Below are 27,875 nucleotides of genomic sequence, written 5' to 3' on the forward strand. Positions count from 1 at the left end.
TGTATGTGACATATTAGACATAAGTTGTAGTTTTAGAATCCATTTATTATATAAGCTTATATTTTTTAAAAAAATAAAAAATACAATTTAAAAAACTCTTTAATAGCAAAAAAAAAAAAAAACTTATTTTATCTGATCCTTTCTATTGGCCAGTGAAGTAACTCTGACTTCACTATTCATTTCGCATTTGCATTTGTAAATACAACTATAGAGCAAAGGGAATCCAATTCACCACAAACAGAAGCTGTGTCTGCCTTTTCTGTGGACATTGCGCATTGTGAGGGAAGCACTCTCTCTCCCCATCCATGGTAGCTATCTTGTATGTGCATTTCATCCAGGCTGCCTGCCAGGTAGCCTGGCAATACTTAGTTTTCAAAATTAAAGGTAGACAGTATCGAAAACTGCACTGTCTAGTCTATTCCTTTTTACTCACAATTGTAAATACATAAATACAATATGTATACAATGTAAATACATTGTGATCCATGCCAGTTTAGATTCACAACATTATCTTCTATTTAACTTGCTTGGGGAAAAAAATCACATACAAACATTTTATAAAAGAGCAAAGAAAGGAAGAGAAGTGAAGAAGGAGAATAAATAGACATACATGCCATTCCTTATATGAATTGAACCTATCCACGTAGGAATGTGATTTAGGCAGTAGAAAATGAATACAGATGCTCATATTATTTAATAAAACTCTTGGCTTGAACCCTATGCATTCTCCTGAATTAGGGTTGACTAATCTTTTTCCTGAAAGGATCCAGAATAATAGATAATTCCAATATGGTTATCTGTCCATGTTAGAGTCAGCTGTAATTCAGATGGGTCAAAATGTTATTTTATTTCTATAATTAAAATTTTAATAAAAATCATATATTTCTTTATGAACAGGACCAAAAGAATTGTGGAGTTGTGATATTTTAGATTTGAATGATGGAGAAATTAAAACTGACAGCTAAGGACTATTGAAGAGAGCTAAAGGTTGATTGCTTTCTTAACAGAAATAGTGGAGCAGTGATCCTTCTCTTCTGTTTCTCTGCTGTGTAACCTCATGAAATAACTGCCAACTAGATAACAACTGAGGCAAATCAAAGGTCAAAAGTGTCAGAGAGATAAATTGTCCCTTTTCTTCTGTACCAACTGTCATATAATGTTAAATAAACCTAATTTGTTTAAAATTCCTCCACAGAAGTTAAAAAAAATCAGATAAATTGTCAGTGGGAAGGGTAGTGTTCCTGAACCTATTGAATAATAACATATGTGAGAGAGATTGTTCTGTCATTTATTGTTCAAACTTTTTTCCTTCCCCTTAATACATTAAGGGGAAGAAGGCGGGGCTTAGCAGTGAGAAGACAGATTTTCAGGCTATTCCTGAAATTCCCCTATTCCGAAGGAAATTGGACGGTTCGTTTCGGACCCAAGCTGTCCCGGAGAGACAGTGAAAGGTAGGAGGAGATCCAGTGACCCCAGAGACGTTCGCAAAGTCCCTGGGGGCTTGGAATTTAACCTCCTTTGCCAGTGACTTCTGGATTAGCTGTAAGCTAACAGAAACTGCAGGTTGCCCCTAAGAATGGCGTGAGTGTTTTCAGCTGGTAAGGTGATTTTATTACTCAAAGAGAGACGGTCCGCATAAATAGTAAAGCTAATTGAAACCAAAGAACAGAAGAATCTAGCGGCGACTTCGATCTATTTATTGGTTTATGGACGGTGGTTACTCTATTTTTTAAATGTTTTAAATGCTACTTACATGGACAAAGGAAAGATTACTCCAACATCTCCTCTGACTCTCTGTAAGTGGGCTGTAAACTAATTTACTATAATTTGGCTCCCTACAACTTGACACTTTTATTGCTTGGCTGGGTTCGTCTAAGATCAGATAAGATTGTACAGCTCCCAGCTTGTTTTTACTTGCAAATACCTTAAAGTTTCTAAAGGGAAAATACTAACTGCGTACAAAGATGGCGTCTGCTCAAATTTCAAATGATTCATTTCAAATGATTTTTTCTGCACTACAAAAGTTATCTGACACATTCGACAGATTTGAGAGGAAACTGGATTATTTGCTGTTTCTAACAACAAAATGTGAAGAAAAAAAGGAGAATGTTGAATGTTTGAATGTTCCTGAAATACAAACGAAGGATGTCAGAGATGAAGATTTTCAATTTGCTGACATTCCGGGCATCTGGTTTACCTCTGAGGGAGAAAAAGATGGAATGTTTGAAGGGGGGGCAGCCACACAGAAGATTTACTTCGAAAGACAGAGCATAGGAGGAATGAGAAGCATTAAAGAATTTATACTTCATAAAATATCATTTGCAAAACTTTTGATACCACCATTGAGAATTAAAGACAAGCTGAAAAGGGGAATAAGCGGAGGACGACAACATTATATGAGAGGCACATTAAGCAAAAAGGTGCAAAGATCTTCTTGTTTGGACTTGCTCATAAAGGCGTTTGGAGAACTTGATCCACGAATGGCAACAGGATTAAGGAGGTTTTGATATTGGAGAGACACAGGCTGATAGATGGAAGAATACAATTCAAAATTAGCTAAACCTAATTAATTTTATTTGTAATAGACATAGTTGAATAATAATTGATAATGATAGTAATGTATATAATGTGGAGTTGATATGATAAATAATAATTGGATATGAGAAGGGAAGGTTAGAAATATTTTTGGACCATATATAAAGGTTATTAACCACAATAATTATCACTATTAAAAAATAAAATAAAACTATATACAGTTAAATCTTAACTAATATGGGGAAAATGTTATGATATATGATATAATTACATAAAGAAAGGAGAATGATAGTAAACTATATACATGGAGGATGGAATTTTTGGTATTAAATATTATGGATGTTTAGCTAAAACAGGATATGAGGATTGGATGTTAATGGAGGATTTTATAAATAAGTAAATGAAATGCTAGCATGTGGTTATGTATTAAATCTTTGGTATAGTTAAGGATGAAGGATGTTTAAACAACTGTAGTCAACTAAAAGTGGAGGTATGATGATGTCAATATGGTAAACATTTGAGTTAAGATATTTGAATTAATATGAATTAATGGAAGAGATGCACAAAAACATGTTGTAACCAGCTGATATACTTTTTTATAATATATACTTGTGTTTTTTCTTTTGTTTTTTTTTTGTTCTTTTTGTTTTTTTGTGTGTGTTCTGATTTTTTCCTTTCCCACTGGTGTGGGCATGTGTTGTTTATGTAACAAAAATAAAAAAATTAATAATAATAAAAAAAATACATTCAAAGAAATCATTCACCTGCCTTCTCTGTCCACATTTTGGTTAGAGTTTTTCAAAAGACCATCTCTATCTAGTTCTAACTTGGGTACAAGCAGATGACTGGTTAAAATCTATTCAACTACCTATGAGGAATTAGAAAAAAAATGCCATCTTCAAATTGCTACTCTGATTCTTGAGTTTATTTTATGTCAATAAAAATGTGAATGAGGCTTCCCTTATTTACATTTTAATGTGAAGGAAGTTAAGGACTTACATACTGAAGACTAGGTAGATAAAGAGTGAGCTGTGACAGGTTCTTCTTTCATGCCTTCCAACCATGACAGTAGCTGCTAGTAAAGCAGATGAAGTAGGAAATCAACCCAGCAGCAGATGTTAGATAGTCCAGAAGGCAGGTGCTACAGAAGTAGCACAGGAAAACAAGAGAGAACTGTGTTCTGTCTGGTTAGTGTTCTTTCAGAAAAAGCTGAACTTGATTAAGAGCAGACCAGGAGTGTGGGGATGGTTGCTCAATGTAGCAAGAGCTTTTTATTATTTTACCTAACATCTTTACCTCTGACTTCAGCCATTCTTTGAACTACTTTAACACCAAACAGTGATTTAGCTCAGAACTAAGAGAGGTTGCAGAACATTTAGAACATCTCTTTAGCTACAAGGTCTTTGCATTCATTTCTGCTACTGTATAAAGCAGGGAGAGCTGTTTAACTGATAAATCTCTGCTAGCAATAGGAGAAAAGAAAGGGAGGAACTAAGTTTTTAACCTGTCAGTCTTTGATCCCTGTGTGCTGATTATTGTGATTGGAAATTTGTGGCAGCTTCATCACTGGAAGCTTTCAAGAAGAGACTGGACTGCCATCTGTCAGAAATGGCATAGGGTCTCCTGCTGGTTGAACTAGATGGTCCCTTCAAACTCTGTCCCTTCAAACTCTGTTAAACTGTCTGATGAAATCTCTTGGGGAAAGCCAAATTTTTTGAATGGAAAGCAAATAAGCAAGTATTATTAAGATTCATTAATATTTCACATTTGTTCTCAACAGCTTGCAGAAGTAAGGATGTTATGGTTTAAAACACTAGAAACATAGGGTATTCAGTCTCTCTTTGTGAGGGTTGGAAATTCAGCCCTGTGTTTAAAGGAGGTTGAACCGTGGTTTTCCTTGAAGTATACTTTTTCATTAAGAAAAATAAACCAGAGGTATATTCTAAGAAACACATTTTTATTATAAAATAAATAACAAACAAACTTACTGGCTAATAACTACATTTTGGCAAAGTGCCTAGCCTACCTCCTCGTGGCAGGCGAACAGAGAAAAAGTGAAAGAGAAAAAAAGGAAGCAAATGGACATGCGTAGTAGAGCTTACAGACAAGAGTCAGTCTACTGTATGCCTCAGAATATAAGCACAGCTGGCAAAACAAAAGAACACTGTGACACTCTTACATTCCACTAATGAAATGCTGTTTGTACTGATCCAGGTCTCAGAGTTGAGAACCAGCTACAGAATTTGAAGGATTAAGTAGGAAACTACAGTTGAAAAGAACTGAATTGTTTTTCTTCTAAAATAAGATAACCTTGGAAAACATGCTCAGAGTTGTGCATAAAGTAAAGTATAGCAAGATAAAATGACCAACATGAGTTGGGCAGATCCCAATCCTTGACATTGTCAACTGTATTCCTGACCAAGCATTTTAAATAATGTCCCAAGTTGGGAGAAATAGGAAATGGTTTAAAACTGGGCATGAAACACTGTCAGATAAGATCAAGACAACATCATAAGCATATGGCATTAAAAGAGCATGGTTTGTGGGGCATGTTCATACCTCATTTGGGAAAGTATAATAATGAACTGCTAAATACTTGATAACATGAGAAAGATTTCTGAGTCAAAATCAGGAGATCCAATTCTGAAATGTATGAAGCCTTGAACTCTCTCATATGCAGTCGATATTCAGATCGATGTTGACCATAACTCTAGTTCACTAGAGGTTTAGGGCATTGAGCTAGGACAAGGGAGACACAGATTCAAAACTATATATCAACAACAAATTTGCTGAATAACTTAGGCAGTTTCTGCTTCTTCTGCTTCATTTATCTACTTCTAATGATAAAATTGGAAAGAAGGAAATAGTTTGTCCATTCTTGATTTCCTGGAGGAAAGGAAGAATCAAAATTCAGCAAATAAATTATAAATACATAGACATTAATTTAACTTTTAGATAAGCACTTTAAGCACAATTTACAGTGCTTAAGTCATCTGTCTCTTCTGAAAGCAAGGGGGGAAGGAAAAAAGAGGTGTTGAATGATTGACCTCACCATTCTTGTTCATGTGCTGTTGGAACACAAAGATAAGGCAATTGATTGGGGGGAGGGAAGGCAATTGATTGGAGGGAGAGAAAATTGGAACAAGAGCCAATTTGATGTAGTGGTTAAAGCACATGTCTAGAAACTGAGAGACCAGGACGTCTGATCCAGCCTTGGGCACAAAGTCAGCTGGTGATTTTGGGCCAGTCACTTTCTCTTCCTAGGAAGGAGACAGTGGCACCACTTCTGAAAAACCTTATCAAGAAAACTTGAGGACCTAGTCTAAGCAGTCCAGAAGTCTAAACTTACTCAAAGGTAACATGTTGGATCAGTCAGGTCAACTAAATATGGCCACCATAAGATTTATGCCCACTAAATAGAATGAGACTTACTTCTAAGAAAACATAGCTGGCACAGAAAAGGGTAAGGGTGAATTGCTTATTTGCAAGGTAGTAAACCTTGTGTTTTATGGCTGCACTCCAAAATACATTTATTTGAGGGTAGGGAAGCCCACATTGAATAGAGTGGCGTTTACTAATCAGTTTTAATTTCCCTTTGTATGAAATACTATTTTATTTCTCTTTATTTTTTGTGTTCTTTATTTCTTGTATTTTTCAATTACTCAAATCCCCTAAATTGCAAATGCTTTTGGGCCTACAAACACTTTTTTTCTAATATTCTAACCTTTTTTCTAAGGAAATGTGCATTATAAATTATTTCTAAAATAATACAATTAAAAATATGTCAATTACCTGAGGAAGAACTAATTTTGAAAGGTAAATTAAGCACCAAATATATCAATCAAGATAAATAAATAAAAGTTAAGAAATAGCCACAAACTATTTACTTAAATCCAGATGTGCTACAAACCTTACTGTAAAACAAGATGAGATTTTTTTCCTTATATAATGCAGCATAGTCCACAGTATTTAGAAATACAAGGTAGATTTGTGTTGAGTGTAGGTTGCATTAAGGTCACAATATTAATAGCAATAAAACATCCTGTCCACTTTTACAAGCAAAATATACTCACAATGGTATTTAAGAGGAAAATAAATTAGATTGCTAAAGGCAATAAGCAGTGTCTGGGTTTGTGTTATTAAACATTTAATGCAAGAGACTTGTCAGGTTGTGGTTACCACAGAAACATATGCTCAGCCATCAGAAGATTGCCTCACTGTCTGAATCCCCCACTGCACAAAAAAGAAAAATTGTCTAAGGAAGATCATGTGGGAAGAAATGGGTTTTGGGAAGATGAATTGCATTGCTGAATACCTCACATACCCTGCTGTAATCTCACTAGAGATAGAGCTCACTCGCTTAATGACTGCCCTATTTAGCAGCTTTTGAAGTTATGCTGGCACTAAAAAACTAACTAAGCAACCAGTTCACTTGCACGTATGATAGTTCCAGCATCCCTGCAGACTTGTGATTGAGATTCAGGTGCAGCATACATTTCTGTACATCACTGAATGCACATCACTGTGTGTCTTAGTGTCTCAGTGTCTCACAGTCACATGATCACCATTTGCAGAGTTAAAAAAAAAGAATTGCAAGTCATGATCATATGATGCCTTGCTTAGTGCCACAGATAATTTGCTTAACAACCATGCTTGAATTGATGTTGCAGATACAATCATGTATTTGTCATGATGATCAAGAATAGAATAGAACAGAAAAGAAAAGAACAGAACAGAATAGAATAGAATAGAATAGAATAGAACAGAATAATTTCTAAGAAGAACATCTTATTCATGTGATAGTTTCAACATGGCTTTTCCTCATTTCCATATCAACTTTGATGGAATCTCTTCCATAGTATAAATTCTTAACAATCCTTGCTGGAAGGGAGAACTCCTATTTGAACCAATTGATTCTTTTTTTCCTGCAGACAAGTAGCATCTATTTGATACATTTTCATCAGCATTGCAGCAGGCAAGAAATATTTATACTTTCTATTTGCACTGACTACTTAGAAGAGTGAGATTATTATTATTTGTAATTATATACTTTCAACACAACAAACTTGCATCTAATGTGACAAGTAGAGATAGAGAAAATTTCAACCATGAATAAGATATGAATTGTGATGAAACTATTTATGTCCCCATATATCTTACAAGGATTGAAGAGTTGGGGGGCAAAAGATAAAATAAATTGCAGATTAATATCTATGATTTGCTACTATACATATTCAATCAAATGTAATTGGATTTAAGCATCTGGGTAGAGGTTTTACAGCTTCACTTATTCATAAAGTGACTGAAACTATATAGAGCAAATAAAAAATATGAATCTGATTTAAACTGAAACTAGGTATTTTATCAAGAGTCTAGAATAGGAAAAATATTGACTTTTTTTCATTTGCTTTACGAACCAATCCAATCTAAAGATTATAAACCAATTTCTTATTTCCAGATGTTTCTACCCATCCAGAGGGTAGAAACATCTACTGTGAATTTATAGGTACTTAACAGATACAGTTTTGTTTTGGAAGTGAACCACAGACAGCTGCTGTTCTAAACCCTAGAAATGCACTCTAGGTTTTGAGCTAAAGGCCCCCTATAGCCTTGATCTAAAATGCTGGTGCTTTACTCAAAAACTAGTTGGGGGAGCCAGGGCAAAAAGTACATTTGATTTGCATTTCAAATGTAATTAAAATTAAATGCACTCAATTAGATTTCAAGTTGGATATTTAACTATTTTACTTTAATTTTTCCATTAAAAATTATAATTTGGTAAGAACATTTTGGAGTATTTTGAGGACTGCTTCAAGGCTTTTGGTGCCTCAAACCATGCATCTCAGTTAAGTGTACTTTGTAAGAAGGAAGTTCAATTGCACATAGTGTGACTTTTTTGCATGACTGGACTGTAAATCTTGAATTTTATATTTAATCATCATGATACATGACAAAAATCAGACTAAATTAATATTCCAACTCCCTAGTTTCTCCTGGCAATTTTCTTATTTTACAGCCTCCTCATTGTCACATAATATGAATAAAGCTGAGAACTCTTCCTCAAGGCCATGTTAATGTTGTATTCTTCTATTCTTGAATTTGCAGAAAAAGTATGCCAGAAATCTTTGTTCATTCCCAACTTTTATTTTGCCTCAGTACTGAGAGTGAGGTGATGCTGTCTTTACAAATACACTGTGAGACAAGTTAAGGAAAGCAATTAGTGAACTCCACTATTTTAGTTTCTTCTCCCATCAAACTACTCAGCTGGCAGGAAATACATTCATTAATCATTTTCCCTGACATAGTTTGGGGAGAATTTTGAGGTTGGCTAATTTTGATGATTGATTTAAATTTCATAGTTTCCCAGGGCCTCTGTCAGAATTCCCTGAAGATTAGGTAGCTTATCCGACAACTATTAGGCTTGAGATTAACCTTGAGCGATGTGAACTTTATCAAAGTTTCAAAATCTGATACCAAGACAGGTGTAGTTGGGGAGGTCCTGGGAAAACAAGAGAAGAAACCTTTCCTATTTTATCCTATAATTTCTTTCTCCCATTATCCACTGTTTTTAAAATTGTTTTTAAGAGTGTAATGCTTTTCATTTGAATTACTATATAAAATATTTTTAAAAAGATATGAACATGGGAGAAGTGAATTTTACAGCTTTATCCTCATAGCAAAGAAACATGATTATGTGTTAAGGGAAAATAAAACCAATAGATTCATTCATGCCGAAATGAATTAGACTTTAGACTTTTAGTGTATATCAAAGAACAGAAGAATACAAAGGCTTAGCTAGATAAGCTAGCTAGATATATTATTAGAACTATGACAAGAACAAGAGCAATATATAATTATGTAGAAAGATAATTCACCAGCAATACACAATTAGCTATTTCATATGAAATTAAACATTGCTGACTGATTCACCTGCCTTATTCATAAAATATGTATATTTAAATGTTCTAAATACTGATTATGAAATCTACTGTTTCCCTGAAAATAAGACCTCCCTGGATAATAAGACAAACCGGGTTTTTGAGTGCATGCGCTAAAACAAGCCCTCCCCCCAAAATAAGCCCTCCCTGAAAATATTGCAACACAGCAACAGCCATGAGGTGGCCATGCTTGCTGTCTCCTGCACCTCAAAAATAATAAGACCTCCCCGAAAATAAGGTGAATTGTTTATTTTGGGGGTCAAAAGAAAATAAGTCCCTGTTTTATGTTTGGGGAACAAACATAAGGGGAGGGGACAAACTAATCTGATTAGATTAGTTTGTCCCCTCCCCTCATTGCAATGGCATTGTGGTAAGGAGCAGTCTCAAGGTCAAAACAAGCAAGATGATGGTTATGGCACATATCTGAAGTCTCTCTCTTTGGTGCATGCATATGACATCCACATACATACAAAAAAAGTTGGGCTTGAATTGAGCTTCTGCAACCACTGTGCATGGTTTGGATACCCTTTCTCTAAGAAGTTGTGGGCAAAGTTTGCAACTGTGTGACACAAGGATTAGGGTTAGGTTTTATTACAATATTAAAAGTCACATTTAACTATTTTGCCAGTGAAATTATGTTATGTTCATTTATTTGAGTTTGTCAAGCAACTAATATATTGAACTTTTAATAACAATCTGTTGCTTAAAAAAGTCTTATATCTCCATGGGCTTTAGCAGCCAAGAGAGATTAACTGTTGTAAGGAAAATTGTGAGTGCACAGTCTGAATTAAGAGATTGCTATTGGCATGGAAACAAAAAGAGCAATAGTTAGGCTTAGGCTTATATACCGCTTCATAGGGCTTTCAGCCCTCTCTAAGCGGTTTACAGAGTCAGCATATTGCCCCCAACAACAATCTGGGTCCTCATTTTACCCACCTCGGAAGGATGGAAGGCTGAGTCAACCTTGAGCCTGGTGGGATTTGAACAGCCAAACTGCTGAACTGCTGTGCTGCATTTAACCACTGCGCCACCTCGGCTCTAGAGTGACATAAACCTATACATTTTCCAGAGTGAGTTTGCAGGATGGGCCAAAGATGGTATTATCACAGCCAATTGCCCTTGAGACTGGGTTGAAGCTGAAGCCACGCTTCTGGGCTCCTCTCCTCTGACTCCAGTTTCAATCCAGTCTGGCCAAAGAGAGGTTGTAAATTCTTGACTCCTGATCTGATTCAACTTTTCTGGACCATCCTTGACTCAACTTGCTTCCTTCTCACAAGGAGACCCTTCATTCACCTCCCTGCCGATAGCTGTGGTTTTTTCCAGCTACTCGAGGGTTAAATCTCAAGGCTTGGAGGCTCCGGTGGCTGGGTCACTGTCCCGGTGGCCATTTTGGCTGGCAACCATGTGGAGCCTTGAGAGGGCAGATCGACGCCGGTGGGGGCTAAAGGGCTCTGGTTTCCAGCCCGACATCCCAGAAGCCTAAAAGAGAGCGTGCCTCGCTGCAGCAGCATTAAAAGAGGGCACAGAAGAACCCATGGGCTGCACAAAGACCGCAGAAGTCCCAGGAGCGTCAGAGGTGGCTGGGAAGCAGCGCGGCAGCAGCAGACTCCCTGAGAAGCCTCAGTAACCCCAAAACGCACCCCGGCTGTGTTTTAAAATTTGGGGTGTGCGATGAAAGGAGTGAGGACCTTGCCATTCTAGCTGCGGAGGTGGAAGTGAGGAGCGAATCGCAGGAAGCATGAGGAGTTGTTGTTAGTAGTTGCGTGATGGCGGGTAGATGCCCTTCCCCCCCATGTCTCCTGAGGAAGGAACTTCCACCAGGCAGCGTCCCACTGCCTCTTTCAGGAGGCTTAAAGCCTTGGCTGACACTCACCCTTCCCATGCCAGCCAAAGAGACGAAGCTAGGAGGCACAGGGCCTTGGTGAGAACTTTCTCCAGGGCAGAGAGGTTGAGGGCTCTGCAGGGCAGGATCAGTCCCACCCCCTCCAGGTCCAGGTCACCCCTAGGAGGCCTTCCAGGCAGGATTCTTCCCCTAGGTTACCAGATTCCTTGAGGGAGTGCAGTGGGAGGGTTTCCCATTCCCCTCCCCTTTCTATGGAGGATTTTGACCAGGTAGATAACCAGCCTGGGTTTCTATCCCTAGAGAACCAGCTGGGAGGTAGAGATCCATCCAGGCTAACCTACCCCCAGCCATAGTCAGGTGCCTGGGGCATCCAGCTGGGAAATGGCCTCATTGAAAGATCCATTGCATCTGGTGTGGCTGCAAACATGCAGTGCCAGGGGCCTTGCTTTGCCTCTCAGGGTGAGGTCACGGTCCCCAGCTCTTCATCAGCCCAGCCATGGGACCCTTCCCAGCCAGTCCGCCCCCCTGGGTCCCCATTCTTGGCAAGTAAGGGGTCTGTCCTGGGGGACAAGATGCAGCATGACCCAGATCTCTCTGAGGATGAGGAGGAACTGGAGCCTGAACCTCCAGCCTTCACGGGATTGTTCCCTCCTAACTTGTTCCAGTCCCTCCTATGCAAGGCGTGTGCCACTGCTCAGCGAGGGGACCAAGGAAGGTGAGCCAGCAAGGAAGCCCCAGGTCACAGTCTATTCTGAGCTCAAAGCAGTTAAGGAGGAGATTCCTGCTCCTGACCTATTCCTGGAAGTCGTTAAGAGACAGTGGGAGACCCCTGGGGCCTTCCTCACCCCAGGCAGCAATAACAGATGGTTCTATAACATAGAACCAGATTTCTCCCAAGCATTGCAGATGCCCTCATTGGATCCAATGGTGGTGGCCTTGGCTGCATCGCTGGTACCCAAGGATGTGGCAGACAACCTGAAGGCAGAGGACAGGAAGGTAAACATGATCCTCAGGAAGACCTTCCAGTCCGCTTGGACCATTAAGGTGGCGGCCTCCACCTTGTTTTTCAACCGTATGGCCATCCTTTGGATGGAGCAGATTCAGGCGCGCATTCCACCGGAGGACGTATGTCTACACCAGGACATCAACAAGTTAGTGGCGGTTGCTCAGTTCTTAGCTGATGCTACCTTAAACACCATGAAGTTTGCTTCCAGGGCTATGGCATCATCTGTCGCGTCACCTCCTGTGGCTCCATGGCTGGCAGGCAGACAACAAGGTGCAGTTGCAACTAGCGATGGCTGCCTACACGGGGGATTTCCTCTTTGGGACTTCCCTTGACCCCATCCTGGTGGAGGATAAGAACAAGAAGAAGGTGCTTCCAACATCGACCAAGAAGGCAGAACAGAGGTCCATGCACTATTATCACAGGTCAGCACAGTGACCACCGGAACAGGACACCCACCAGAGCAGGTACCCGGGGGGCAGGGTGGATAGGCCATCCGACAAGCGATTCAATAGGGACAGACCCTGCTTCCAGCCTCAGGGCAAATGGCCCTTTTGAGGAGGGGGTGGTCGCCCCTTCCACCGGGGCAAGTAGGTCACCCAAGACCCCACCCATTGGCGGCCACCTAGCTCTGTTCGCAGATACCTGGGTGGAGATATCCACAGATGCCTGGGTCCTCAGTATGGTTACCCATGGTCTCCGCCTGGAATTCCTTTCCCTTCCCCCCAATTGTTTCTGGGTGTTCCCCATGGCCAAGAATGTTGACAAGCACCAGCAGATGCGGCAGGCCATCCAGCACCTGCTTGACATTGCGGCCATAGAAAGAGTCCCTGAAGACCAGGCGGGCAAGGGGTTTTATTCAAACCTGTTCCTAGTGCCAAAAGCATCAGGGGGATGGAGAGCCATTTTAGACCTAAAGCTCCTAAACCAATTCTTAGTGTATAGACATTTTAAGATGGCTTCCCTCAAGTCCATTCTGGCGGGGATCCGAGAGGGGTACTACATGGCATCCATTGATCTCATGGAGGCCTACCTGCACATCCCTATCCTCCCTGAGCATAGGCATTTTCTCCATTTCTCCTTCTTAGGGCTTCACTACCAGTACAGGGCTCTACCGTTTGGGTTGGCTTCAGCCCCCAGGACCTTTACTAAGGTGTTAGTGGTAGCGGCCGCCTATCTGAGGGAGATTCCCATCAGGCTTTTCTGCTACCTGGATGACATACTTGTCCAGGGGGCATCTCCTGCTCAGACTAGATCAGACCTCCAGCAGGTCATTGACACCCTCCAGGGCTTAGGGTTCTCAATTAATTTCGAGAAGAGTACCCTCTCCCCATCCACCCGAATTCTACACCTGGGGGCGGTGATTGATTCCCGGTTGGGTGGAGTGTTTCTTTCCCCAGATCGCAGGTCCAGCTTGTTGAAGTTAATTAACCAGATCCAAAAGGATCGTTGTGTTCCCATAGCCCTTCTTTCCAGCTTGCTGGGAAAGTTCATCTCATGCATCGAAGTGGTCCCATGGGCGCAACTACATGCCAGGATGCTCCAGTGAAGGCTGTTGCCATATGAGAGGGCCAATTCCAGCAACTTGATGCTCAAGGCACCAGTGACGCCATAGGTGCTGATGTCTCTCAAGTGGTGGATGTCCCCAGCTTTGCTCAAGTGCTGTGAATTCAGGGAACAAGAGTGCCTCATACTGACAACGGACACCAGCCTGTTCGGTTGGGGGGAGGGGTGACCCTAGGCTCCCAGCTGGCACAGGGCCCATGGTCAAAGAACGACCTTCAACACAACATAAATTAAATCTTTTAATAGTCTTAGTTTTCACCATAAACTTTTAGTTTGGCTTTTTGTTAGTACTTAATTAGATGGATTATTGAGCAAAATGAGTTTGCTTGTTATCATATCCCTGCATCTCTTCAGAGCTGTAAAAGGAAGTAAACAAACTGAAAATGGAATATGTATATTAGATACTGTTTATTCTGCTGTGCCATAAAACAATGTGCTATTAGTAACCTGTATCATATGTGGCTCACAGACACTAAATCTGATTTTCTAACCTTCCAAGAGAATACACCATTGCCGTACGTCTTGCTTGCATTATAGATTTCTGGAAGGAAACTAATCATTTACAGAAAATACATTTCCTGCACATGAATTTTGTTAAATGTCAAGTAAGACTATTCAGAAGAGAAAAGGTGAACTCTGACAAAACAGCCTATCCATTGCTTATTTGAAACATCCTGCAAATTTCTGCAGCCTATTACGTCAGAATAGACAGCATGATTGGGAAGCTGTCAATAGAGATATGGAAGTACTATAGTCTTATCTGAAAAAGACTGTTAAGAAGAAAGCATTCAATTTAAAAAAATTAATTGTCCTCTTCCTCCTCTTGGTCATTAGGACTTGTTAGGTAAGCTCCCCATTGGGGGAGTGAGTGCGTTCAGAGAAGCATTGTGAGAGTGGTGTTGGAGAACACACAAACCAGCATACAGAGACACTACAGTTTAAATAGGTTTTTACTTTCATGGAAATAGAGGTATCAGAGGCCATCAAACAGTCCAAGTCATACACGGTTGACCATCTTTCAGTTAAGGGATAATCCAAATAACATAGTCTATAATCATACAAGCAGTCCGGTACACAAAGTTTGCTAGCAGTTGCAAAACTTATAATAGCTCACGCTGATCACTATACGGCACTTCTAACAGCCAGCTTCCAAACACTCAGATCAGATCAGCATCTAACAGTGATTCTGGCTCCATCTTATGGCTGATTGAGGAAACAGCAACCAATCACATTTATAGCATGATTGAAAGAAACAGGTACAGCATTGTTACATGATTTATATATTCTCCCCTTTGGATAGGACAATATATAAATCTTACAATCTTAAACCATATTCCTCACAACAACGTTTATGCTTTATATTACCTTGGGCCTTAGTAAAATGATCTGCAATGTTATGTTCAGACATGCAGTACTCCAGTGAAGCTAATTTACCATTGACACTTTGCCTTATATTTAGATATCTTATATCAGTGTGTTTTGACCTAGTTTTTACAGCAAGATTGGATGCCATCTGAATTGCTGCTTGATTGTCTTCGTAAACAACAATAGGCTTTTGTATATCAATTCCCATATCCAGTAGGAGTTGTTTGTAACAAACTACATCTGTACATAATAATGACAAACTTGAGAACTCAGCCTCCATAGTCAATAGACTTAAATGTTTTTGTCTAATAGACCGCCATCCAATTAATGGTTTTCCAAGAAATACAACAAACCCTGATATTGCTTTCCGTGTAGACACATCTGTAGCAAAACTTGCATCAGCATATGCAGTTAAGCTCAGATCATTCTTAGGTTCTAAATGCAACGCATAATGCATCGTTTGCTTAAGATATTTTAATATCCTCTTAGCAGCTTGCCAGTGCCTTTCAGTGGGTTCAGCATTAAACCTGGCTAATTGATTTACACTATATACTATGTCGGGCCTTGACCAATTAGATATAATAAGCTACCAATCAATGATTGATAAATACCTTTATCAAACACAGGGCTTTTTACATCATCATAGCTAAATTCCCGACCCATTGGAGTTTTAGCTGGTTTACTTAGTTCCATCCTAAACATCCTGAGTAGCTGGTTAATCTTCTCAGTTTGTGAGATTTTGTATCCTCCCCTAATTTTATCTATTTATCACCGAGATTTTTTATACTGAACTTCGTCCTTAACAATATTATAATCCTCATAGCTTCTTGCTCAGTTTTAGTGATTAATACTATGTCATCAGTGAACAATAGCAACAATGAAAGCACACCATTACTTTCTTTCTTAAACAAACATGGATCAGCCATGCCAGCCTTAAAACCTATCTTAGTTAACTTTTTCACTATATATTGATTCCATTCATATCCTAATTGCTTCAAGCCATACAGACTCTTTTTCAACCTCCAGCAATCAGTTTTACTATCAGTTTTAAATCCTGCAGGCTTCTGTAAATATATAGTATGTTGCAACAGTGCATGAAGATATGCTATCTCTAGATCGAAATGATTAACTATATATTCATTCTTAGCTGCCCACACTAATGCTGCATGTAACATTGTAGCCTTTAAACTAGTCGCAAAGACCTCATCATAGTCATTGGCTGACTGAGCAAACTCTTGTGCAACTAACCTGGCTTTATGGATTACAGTCCCATCTACACTATTTTTAAGTTTGAAAATCCATTTACAATCAATGACATGTTTACCTGATGGTAACTTTACATTTTCATACACTTCTAACCTTTGCAATGATTTCAATTCCTTTTCCATTGCATCTTTCCAAGCTTTCTGTTCCTCAGTTGGATATAGAGTTAATTCTTGGTAATTAGCAGGAACCTTATTTGCCTGACATGCTATAGATGCCTGATACCTGTCTGGTGGTCTAGTTACACGAGTTGAACATCTAGGTATTTCAGGACTTACCAGTGGACTCTCCTGTATAACCTGCTCTTGTTCTTCTGGTTCGTCATGTACTTCTTCCTTAATTTCTTTAATTACTGGTTTTCCTACCTCATCATTAGGGATCATTTGTTTCTAATTTATTCCATCCCACGTGTTCTATAAACTTAGCACTAGCACTACAGTAAATCTTAGCTGTGCCCTTCTCCCAAAACCTAAATGATTTATGGCTAGCCTCATATCCTACAAAAAATAACTGTCAAGTTCTATGTTGCCCTTTCAGTCTCACTTGTGATGGTATATGCACCCATGCTGGGGCTCTGAATGTATGTAGGTAACTCAGATCTGGTTTTCTGCCATGCCACCTAGTGAATGGCAATTCACTGGTTGTTGTATTCACAACAGTATTTAAAACATGGTTACTACACATCATAGCTTCACTCCACAGTGTCTCCAGCAAACCTGAATCAGTTATCATAGTTCGAGCCATGGCCTGTAATGTTTGCCCCCTTTGTTCTACAAACAAGTTATGTTGTGGTGCAGAACGTTTATGCTCAATTCCAGCTGTTTTTAACATTTGGAATTTATAATTGGTAAACTCCATCCCATTATCAATAACTACAGTAATAACCTTGGCTTTCATCTTTCTTTCTGCAAACCTCAGCCAATTAAAGAAATTCCGAAAAGTTTCTGTTTGGTTTTTCACTAAGTAACAGAAACCGTATCGTGAATAATGATCCATGATACTCAAAACATAACATGCACCTCCCAAACTGTGTTTCTTGGTCCTATTATATCAGCAAAAACAACCTCCAGAGGTTCCTTTGTTTTAAAACCATTCAGTCTGTTTGCTGGAGTAACTTTGCTTTTCTCCTGATTGGAAAAGGGAGAGAAAGACAGTGGGAGTCAACCAGCCTTGTCCAGTGAAGAGATACTTAACAGCACAGAAGCTGGTCTCATTAATGCTTTTGGTGCTCTACCAAGGAAAGAACAAGAGAATATATTATTCAAGTTAGAAAATTTAAAGAAATCCTTATTGGTCACAATGGACACAGCAGAGCCGCTTATAGATCTGGTTTCCCCAATAATTGAGCCTCTCACTTCTCCCCCAGAGGACAAGGGATTGCATGAATACAAGATCATGGAAAATAGAAGCCAAGACCCAAAGGGGGCATTAGAGGTCCCAGTAGAGATGGAGATGCTTTCATCCCTGTGTGAATATTCCATGACACCTTCAGCACCAAACCAAGAAACTGAGAGGCGACCCACGTCAGAGCCACCATCTGAAAGAATGAAATATGACCTAATAACACCTTGTCCTATACCCAGAGAAGAAGCATTGGAAGGGCAAGCTCTGTTAGCTGGTGCTAAAACTTCGAACCCTGAACAAGTTCCTCAGGAGTCTACACAGGACGTAGATGGGACCCCCCCTACTTTTAAAGAAGGCCAATTATCTGTGTGATGACACTTCAATCCATGGCAACAACCAGACAACTTCCCTTTGTATAAATCAAGTTTCCTGATGAGCTGCAGAAGATGACCCACTTTTCCTTATAACCTGGAATATAGCAGGTTGGTCTGTTCCATCAAAAGACCAACTCTCTTTTGACTATATATCACAATTTGACACCCTCTTCTTACAGGAAACCTGGGTCTCCACAGAGATTCAGTTAGATGGTTATTGGGTTAACTCAATCCCGCCTGTCCCAAGCAAGGTGGGGGGGGGAGAGCTAAAGGGGATATTGTGACATTAGTTAATACATCCTTGCAATTTAAGTGTGTATCACTGCCACCTTTCCAGCCATGGGTTGTAACTACATTACTCTTATTTAAACAGGTGGAGATTTTGCTTTTTAATATCTATATTCCTCCATTTAATAATGTGATCAACAAGATTTGGGACAGCATAGAAGATTTTATTCTTGGCTGCTCAGACAAATACCCCAAAGCAGCAATAATTAGGGGGTTGGGGGAGACTTAAATGCTAGAATGGGACCAAATGATCAAGCATTATTTAATCAATTTAAGATCCACTACAATGAAAACGTAACAGGAGAATCCCTGCATTCCAGACAATTTAAAGACCCTAGAGCTAATCGAGCAGGTTTGTGCATAAAACAAATGACTGTACATTTGGATCTTTGTATCCTTAATGGGTCCCCATGGGGCGACTATCCAGCAGAATATACTTATCGGGGATCAGGAAGAAAATCCACAGTTGATTACTGGATAATATCATATGACCTTCTGAAGTTCTTACAGAAGATGGAGGTAGACTCGCGACTGGAAAGCGATCATAATACAATATTCCTTACTCTCACATTGCACCAGAAATCTCTAAGGGCAGGCACAACCTACCTATCCAGGTTAGAGACTCAAAATACCTGTCAGCATCCCTCCATTATATAATTAGGAAAGAAAGACCAAGAGATTTCATGTGTTGGAAATCAAAAGTACTTTTACTAATTACAAATGGTTAGCGAGCAGTTGCGAAGCGAAGTCTGTTTAATTAGGCGCGAAAGCAATTGATATATAGAATAGTCCATTCCCCACCCCTTAGGATCATATCCTCAGGCCAATCATAAGTCCTTCAAGTGTCAGGTGTGAGATAACTTCAAAAGGCATCACGAAGATGGAATGTCGGGGCCGTTGGTCCAGGCGGGAAGCACCCATGCATGCGTAGTCCAATCATCCAGTAATTACTAGAACATTCCTCCAGCACATCAAATAACCCCTCCCAAATACCAAACCCCCCTCCCCGTTTCATGACAGCTGAAGCAGTAGCAAAGCAGAAGCTGACATCCGGCCGTCCCCCGGAAAATGGCTGTCAGGCCTATAAAAAAACAAAAACGAACAAACAAACAACAAAACAGAAAAAGAAGAAGGGAGGGGGTGAGAGAGAGTTAAGGCTTGTCAGGGTATGCAGCATAAAACTTCCGTAGCAGTCTGGGAGCACGAACATGGGATTTATCAACCCATTCCATGTGGGAGGGAGGAAAATGCTTCCAAGCCACCAGGTATTGGATGCGATTATGGCGCTTGTGGGAATCAAGAATTTCACGAATTTCAAAGTGACATTCCCCATCGACGAGCAAAGGAGCAGGCGGAGGGTCATCAGGGGGACGCAAGTGGGAAACACGAACAGGTTTAATGAGGTTAATGTGGAACACTGGGTGGACCTGGTTGAGGTGTTTGGGCAATTGTAAACGAACAGAGACAGGATTGAAGACCTTTACTATGGGGAACGGCCCCACATATTTGGGTCCCAACTTCTTTGACCTCTGCGTTGTGTGCAGGAACTTTGTCGACAAATAAACCAAATCACCAGTCCGGTATTCATAGGGCTGAGATCGTTTCTTATCCGCCTGTTTCTTATGGGCCCAATGCGCAGCATCCAAAGTGGAGAGGGTCAATGGCCAAACACGACTGAGATGCTCACTCCAGTCCGCGACTGACGGAACTTGCGGCTGGTCCTGAGGCAATTCAGGAATAGGAACAAAATCTTGACCGTAAACGACCCGGAAAGGGGTGAAACCCGTGCTGGAATGAACAGAGTTGTTGTAGGCCACCTCAGCGTGTGGTAACAAGTCTACCCAATCATCCTGTTGATAATTGATGAAACAACATAAATATTGTTCAAGAACAGAATTAGTCCGTTCACAGCCGGCATTAGTCTGAGGATGGTAGGCGGAGCTAAGGCCCTGGGCGGAGCCAATACGTTTGAGAAATTCTTTCCAGAAAACTGATGTGAATTGGACACCTCGATCGGAGTTGATGCGATCGGGCACTCCATGCAAGCGGTAAATGTGGGAAATGAAGAGTTTAGCCAGCGCCTTAGTGGAAGGGATTTTGTGGCAAGGCACGAAATGAACTTGCTTGGAAAACAAGTCTGTGACAACCCAGATAACAGTGTGCCCCTGACTTTCGGGGAGCTCAACAATAAAGTCCATAGAAATCTCCTTCCAAGGGGCAACCGGGCGAGCGACAGACTGGAGCAGCCCTTGTGGTTTCCCCGGTGGCCGTTTAGCAGTTGCACAAACTGGGCAACTGGCCACATAAAGTTCAATGTCCTTCTTTAAAGAGGGCCACCAGAATTGCCTCTTCACTAGATGCAAAGTTTTCACGAATCCAAAATGACCCGCCAATCTGGAGTCATGTGTGCGACGAAGGACCACCAGGCGTAGGGAGGCGGGGATGTACAATTTGGCGCCGATCCACGGCAGATCATCCCTCATAGTGCACTCATCCCGATGGTTCAGGAACCAGTCGTCTTGAGGAAGCGCCAGCTTGAGGTCAGAAAGAAGATCTTGAGGCACATCCTTTTTCCCGCGGGCCTGTTGGCGCGTGACCACTGGAGCCGCTAGGAGCGGTTGGACGATGCTCAGTTTAGAGCAATTATATTGAGGCAGTCTGGACAAGGCATCTGCCATGAAATTCTTTCCACCAGGGATATATTTAAGTGTGAAATTGAAACGGTTGAAGTATTGGGCCCACCTCATTTGTTTGGGGGAGAGACGGCGTGGTGTTCTCAAAGCTTCCAAATTCTTGTGGTCAGTCCACACCTCAAACGGGTGCTTAGCGCCCTCCAGGAAATGGCGCCACGTGGTCAGGGCCCAACGGACCACGAAAGCCTCCTTCTCCCAAACTGCCCAACGTCTCTCTGTGTCTGTGAGTTTCCGGGAGGTGTACGCACAAGGTTGTAGGTTACCTTGGTCATTGGCTTGCAACAAGATGGCCCCAACGGCGACGTCGCTGGCATCAGCCTGGATGACGAAAGGCCTGTCCAGGTCAGGATGCTTTAGTACCGGCTCAGCGGCAAACAGACGTTTAAGCTTTTCGAAAGCTGCCTGGCATTCCATAGTCCAGTCCAGAGGCTTGTTAGGTTTAGGTTTAGGCTCCCCCTTGGATTTGAGCAGATTAGTTATAGGAAGCGCAATTTTAGCAAAAGAAGGAATGAACTGACGGTAGAAATTAGCAAAACCCAAAAATTTTTGTAACTGTTTACGAGTTTTGGGCGCGTCCCATTCAGTGACCGCCCTCACCTTCTCAGGGTCCATCTCAATGCCGGCAGGAGAGATGCGATATCCAAGGTAGTCAATTTTAGTTTGGTGAAATTCACACTTAGACAATTTGGCATAAAGATCAGCGGCTCGGAGTTTTTTCAAAACAGTGCACACGAGAGCGACGTGTTGGTCATAAGTGCGAGTATAGATAAGGATATCGTCCAAATATACGATAACTCCTTTGTAGAGATGGTCATGCAAGATCTCATTGATTAATTGCATGAAGACTGCAGGGGCCCCCTGCAGGCCAAAAGGCATGACCCGGAACTGGAAGCAACCAAGAGGACAGTTGAAAGCAGTCTTCCATTTGTCTCCCTCCTTTATGCGGACCCTATAATAAGCTTCCCTGAGGTCCAATTTAGTAAAAATGCGGCCCTTCCCCAACTGGGCCAACATGTCCTTCATCAATGGAAGTGGGTAGACATTCTGAGTTGATATCACGTTTAAGTTTTTAAAATTCACACATAATCTAAGAGAGCCATCTTTCTTTTCACGGAAAAGCACAGGGGCAGCCACTTTGGGGCGAGCAGGTTCAATGAATCCACGTTCCAAATTTTTATCAATGAAAGTCCGCATTTCCTCCATCTCCCTGGGTGACATGGAATATATTTGGGGTTTTGGTAGCTTAAACCCGGGTAAGATGTCAATGGAGCAGTCAGTAGGCCTGTGGGGTGGCAGTTTGTCGGAAGACTTTTCACTGAAAACCTCCTTAAGGTCCCAATACTCTTTAGGAATTTTTTCCTCTCCAACAATCCTCTCCTGCCCTCTAGCGGCCACTTCAGGAGTGTCAGTCATAGTTTGGCCAGGAGTGCCCTCCCCCTCCGGAGGCTCCTTTGTGCAAATGCGCAAGCGGCCTGTTCGCCAATTTATGTGAGGGTTCCACTTCCGGAGCCAAGGGAGGCCTAAAATTAGCGGCCTGTCCATGCCAGGCGCAACTACAAAAGAAATCAGTTCAGTGTGGGAGCCCATCTTCATCTCCAAGGGTTCCATAAAAAAATGGGCGCCCCCCCCCCCTAATGGATCCATCAATCTGGCAAAAGACAATGGGGGTTTTTAAAGTACGCAATTTGAGACCCAATTTTTCCACCATAGCCGGGTTGATCATGGACCGGGAGCAACCCGAATCGAGCAAGGCGTGAAAGGGTGCTGGTTGCCCCTCAGGGGGAACTTTTAACTCTATGGGGATTAGGAGGGGGCCTTTGTTTGAACTCACCCAGTGAGGCGATGTTTCGTCATCGGAGTCCTCAGAAGAGGAGGAGTGGGCGTCTGCATCTGCATTTCCCTCCAGGGCCTGGCCGAAAAGGGGGGGCTTGGAGTCCACCGCGAAGGCAGCTTCTTTCTTCCTCTTGTCGGAGGCTCTGCCAGACTTCTCCTCTCGCCTGGGTGGGGGTTGGGCGGTGGTGGGCAATTTAGCACGTCAGTCGGGGGCGCGATGCCCCAATTTCCCACAACGGAAGCATGTTACGGGTCTGGAGGCCACTGAGGGGGCCCCTCTCCCCTCGCCCCTCCCTCTGAACTGGGCTTTGCGGCCTGGAGGGGGGGGTTTGCAGCTTTCTCCTTCTTTTTTTTCCTCTCCTCCTTGGCACAACGAAGCCTGTTTAAGTCGAGTTCAGCGTCAGCTGCGTGTTCAAACCAAGTGGTCAAACGTCTGGGCAGATTGCGATTGACACACTGCTGATAAATGTCTTCATCTAAGCCCAAAGCAAATTTGTCCAAAAGGGCGTCCTCGCCCCACCCTCTCATGTATTGGGACAGGCGCTGAAAGTCCTGGATATATTGGGCTACAGGCCTATCGTCCTGCTCGAGGGTTATAAATTTCAATTTGCTTCGCTTTTCAGTCAAGGGGTCATCAAAGCGCCGTCTGAAAGCCTCCATAAACCGATTGAAATTCCTCAGGAGGGGGGAAGCAGACATATGCAATGCAGTGGACCAGGTAGCCGCCTCGCCGTCCAAGGATAGGAGAACCATCCTCACCCTCATAGTGTCCGTCTCAAAATCACGGCCATAAATTTCCATGTAATTGAAGACTTGCATAATAAAAGAGGCCAGGCTGGCAGAATCTCCATTGTATCTCACAGGCAGGGGAGGGATTTTGGCCATTCTGTGCCTTCGGGGAGGTGGGGCCCCAGGTCCGGCAAAACCCCCAGCCGCAGGGGGTGAAGCAGGCCGAAGGGGGGGGGGGGTGAAGCAGCGCGTGGGTACTCTCGCTCCCAGCCCCTCCAGTCTTCCTCATCTTCCCCACCTTTTTCCCCAAAGTACCTTTGTCCCCCGTAATCAGGCGAATCTCTCCTCTGGGGTTTTCTTACGGCTCCCGTCTCTTTGTCGGGGTTGCCTTCGGGTAACCCCTGCATCCCAGCTTGCCCCTTCCTCTCTTTGTCCTACCGAAGTGGACCATCGTGGGGGGGGGGGGTTGGGTCAGGCTGGCTGGATATCTGCAGTTGAAACAAATGTTCATGAAGCGAGAGGTCGGGAGGTCTGGCCTCATGAAGCGAAAGTTCGGGGGGGCGGCCTTGCTGGGATCCACATCACAAGCGGCCTCCTCTTCTTCTCTGACCGGCGAAGACATTTACTCCCTTCATGGTAGACGTAGGTCTCCTGGAAAGGGTTTTTGAGAGACTTCGCTTCTTGTCAGCATCCCTCCATTATATAATTAGGAAAGAAAGACCAAGAGATTCCATGTGTTGGAAATCAAAAGTACTTTTACTAATTACAAATGGTTAGCGAGCAGTTGCGAAGCGAAGTCTGTTTAATTAGGCGCGAAAGCAATTGATATATAGAATAGTCCATTCCCCACCCCTTAGGATCATATCCTCAGGCCAATCATAAGTCCTTCAAGTGTCAGGTGTGAGATAACTTCAAAAGGCATCACGAAGATGGAATGTCGGGGCCGTTGGTCCAGGCGGGAAGCACCCACGCATGCGTAGTCCAATCATCCAGTAATTACTAGAACATTCCTCCAGCACATCAAATAACCCCTCCCAAATACCAAACCCCCCCTCCCCGTTTCATGACAGCTGAAGCAGTAGCAAAGCAGAAGCTGACAATACCCAGCTAAAAATTAAATGGAATGAGAAAAACCCTAAGGAAGTTACCAAATGGATGTTAGCTCCAGAAACCATAGAGCTACATACATCTCTACTAAGAAATAAGTTTGGAGGATCTTACTTAGAGGGGTTTGAAACTTTAATTTTAAATTTAAATTTGGTTCTCATTAACAGAACACTAGTTCACTCCAAAAGGCCGGTTTCAAAGGATAAAAATGGTTCAATAGAGATTGCATGCAACTAAAAAGAATATATAATATGTAATACAAGAAAAGTTTTGAGGATCACACTCACTACTTAAAGCAGCTGAAAGCACAATATAAGAACCTTCTAAAAGAAAAGAAAAGTGCGGCCCTGAAGGAGTCTTGCCATTGACTAATTACGGCAGTTAGGACAAAAAATACATCCCTTTTTTGGTACATCAATAGAGGATTAGGGAACCTCCAACAAATCAGGTTCCGATTCATGCCTGGGAAAAGTATTTTAGGGAGCTTTATACAGATCCTGACTATGTAACCAATGAGAGCCAAACTAGTTTGGACCAAGCTCCTTATTGGCCCCCTGTTACACCAGAAGAGATATCCCGGTTGATTGGAGCCCTAAAGGCTAATAAGGCACCTGGTGCTGATAATGTCCTGCCAGAAATAATCAAAAAGAACACCAGTTGGTGGTCTCCACTTTTAGCATCTCTGTTTACATTTATAGATGAAACAGGCCATATGCCTAGAGACTGGGGAGTAGCAATTATTATACCAATTTATAAAACAGGTAATAGAAATGACCCAGGCAATTATAGACCCATTAGTCTTCTGAGCGTTATTAGTAAATTGTATGCCAAACACCTAAACTATAAGCTTCAGGATTGGCTAATTTCAGGGGACGAACAAGCCAGTTTTAGAGAAGGAAGATCTACAATGGATCATATCTTGGTATTCCACCATTTAGATCAAAAATACACGTATAAAAAAGAATCCTCTCTTTTTGTGGCCTTCCTTGATTTTAAGCAGGCCTTTGATTCAATATCCAGGATCACCCTCTGGGAGAAATTAAAATGCACCTCTATTGATAAACGCCCCCTCTTCCTCATACAAAAATTGTATGCCAATTCCACCTTGAAAGTGAGGTGCAATCCCCAAGGGAGTACAAAAAGAGGTACGGCAGGGTTGCATCCTGTCCCCCTCCCTCTTTAACTCTTATATTAATCCACTGATTGATCTTTTACAGAACCCCGATTTCCATTCTCCTAACCTAGCACAATGCAAAGTTCCAATTCTCTTATATGCTGATTATGTAGCTATTATTTCACAAACCCCTGTAAGACTCAAGAGAGCAATTAGAGCAACACTCGGCTATTGCAGGCAAAACAAGCTGGTCCTTAACTTCGATAAAAAAATAGTTTTTGCTAAAATACCTAACCAATACTCCTAGAAAATAGAAGGACATAGTTTGGAACAGGTTAGAACATTTGGATACCTTGGGGTGGTTTTCCACTCACAAGGGACATGGAAGGCACACCTGGATCAAACATTGCAAGCAGCTAATAGGTCCTCAAACACAATTAAACATTTCTTTTACCCAGGCGGAGATCAGTTAGTACCTGCTGCCTTGAAACTTTTTGAGGCCAAAACATTGGCACAAATTCTATATGGGGCACAAACAGGCATCCTTGCAAAGAAAGACTTGCTAGAAACCATACAAACCAAATTCCTGCGAGGCATCTTAGCTGCACCCAAAGGAACTCCAAATGCCCAGTTAAGAATTGAAATGAAACAGGCATGCCTCAAATTCAGGTAAGAGCCTGGAAGATGATGATCATTCATTGGCTTAAAATGCATTTCTTTCCAGAGGGACTGTCCTCACTAGTGTTGACTAACAACTTCCCCTTCCCCTGGAAACAGGTAATTGCTTACAAGCTGGGCTCTTATGGACTCTCACCCATAAGAGACTCTAGGCTTTGATCAAGCAAAGCAAGTAGTAATCAAAAGCATGAAGGACATGGAGTTTCAAGAACTCCTACTGCCTCTCCACAGTAGGGACAGAATCAAACAGAGTGTGTGGGAATCGGCAAGATTTCTAAATGACCTGATCTTCCCAAAACAAAGAATAGCTTTCTTCAGAGCCAGATTTAACATTCTTCCTTCAGCACTCCTCCAGGACAGATATAAGAGAACACCAATAGCAGAATGGGTTTGCATATGTGGTAAAGGAGAAGTGGAAGATATCTCACATGTTGTATTACACTGTGAGCTATATAGAATTTGTAGGTCCACACATATTCTCCCCTTATTAGAGAGATTGCCAGGGAGGGCAGACAATTTTTATCTAGGGTTTCTCCTCCAAGACACAAACCTGACTACCACATGCAGTGGCAAAGTACTGTATTGTTGCAATGTCCACAAGAAAAAAATTGGTTACAGGATAGTGGGAGCTTACGTCACAATGATACGATGTGCGATCTTGGACTCTAAGATCGCAGTCGATTTTTCTGCCACTGGATGGTCCTTTTGGACCTAAACTGTCCCAAAGAGATGGTGTTTGAGAAGAGTATGTCTTGCCGATCTCAGGGACACCACAAAGTCCCTGATTGATCCAGGAGAAGCTCTTATTTCCGATGATAGAAACACAGCCTTGAAGCTGCTGAAGTTGGGACAGCTCCGGAACGGAAAGAAAACGGAAGAGAAAGTGTGTCGGATTGGTGAGGGAATTTTATTATTAGAAAAGAGATTACCCAAAGAAAATTAAAACTAAATTAAGATTGAAGACAAAAGAAAATAAGCAGCAAAATTAAGCTACATATAACTTAGTGTGTTATCCTTTTTTAATTTTTCTTTTTGAATGGAATTTCTGCAAATGTTTCCTATTTTTTAAATTGGAAGGATTAGTTTTACTTTTTCTATTTTTTATTCCTTTATTCTTTTATTTTTATTATATATAAAATATATATATACTTGTGGATTAAAAATTTCTTTCTTTTTTACAATGTTTGATTGGATTGTTTTTG

The sequence above is a fragment of the Thamnophis elegans genome, chromosome 7 (genome assembly GCF_009769535.1).
Source record: "Thamnophis elegans isolate rThaEle1 chromosome 7, rThaEle1.pri, whole genome shotgun sequence".
NCBI classification, from domain to species: domain Eukaryota; kingdom Metazoa; phylum Chordata; class Lepidosauria; order Squamata; family Colubridae; genus Thamnophis; species Thamnophis elegans.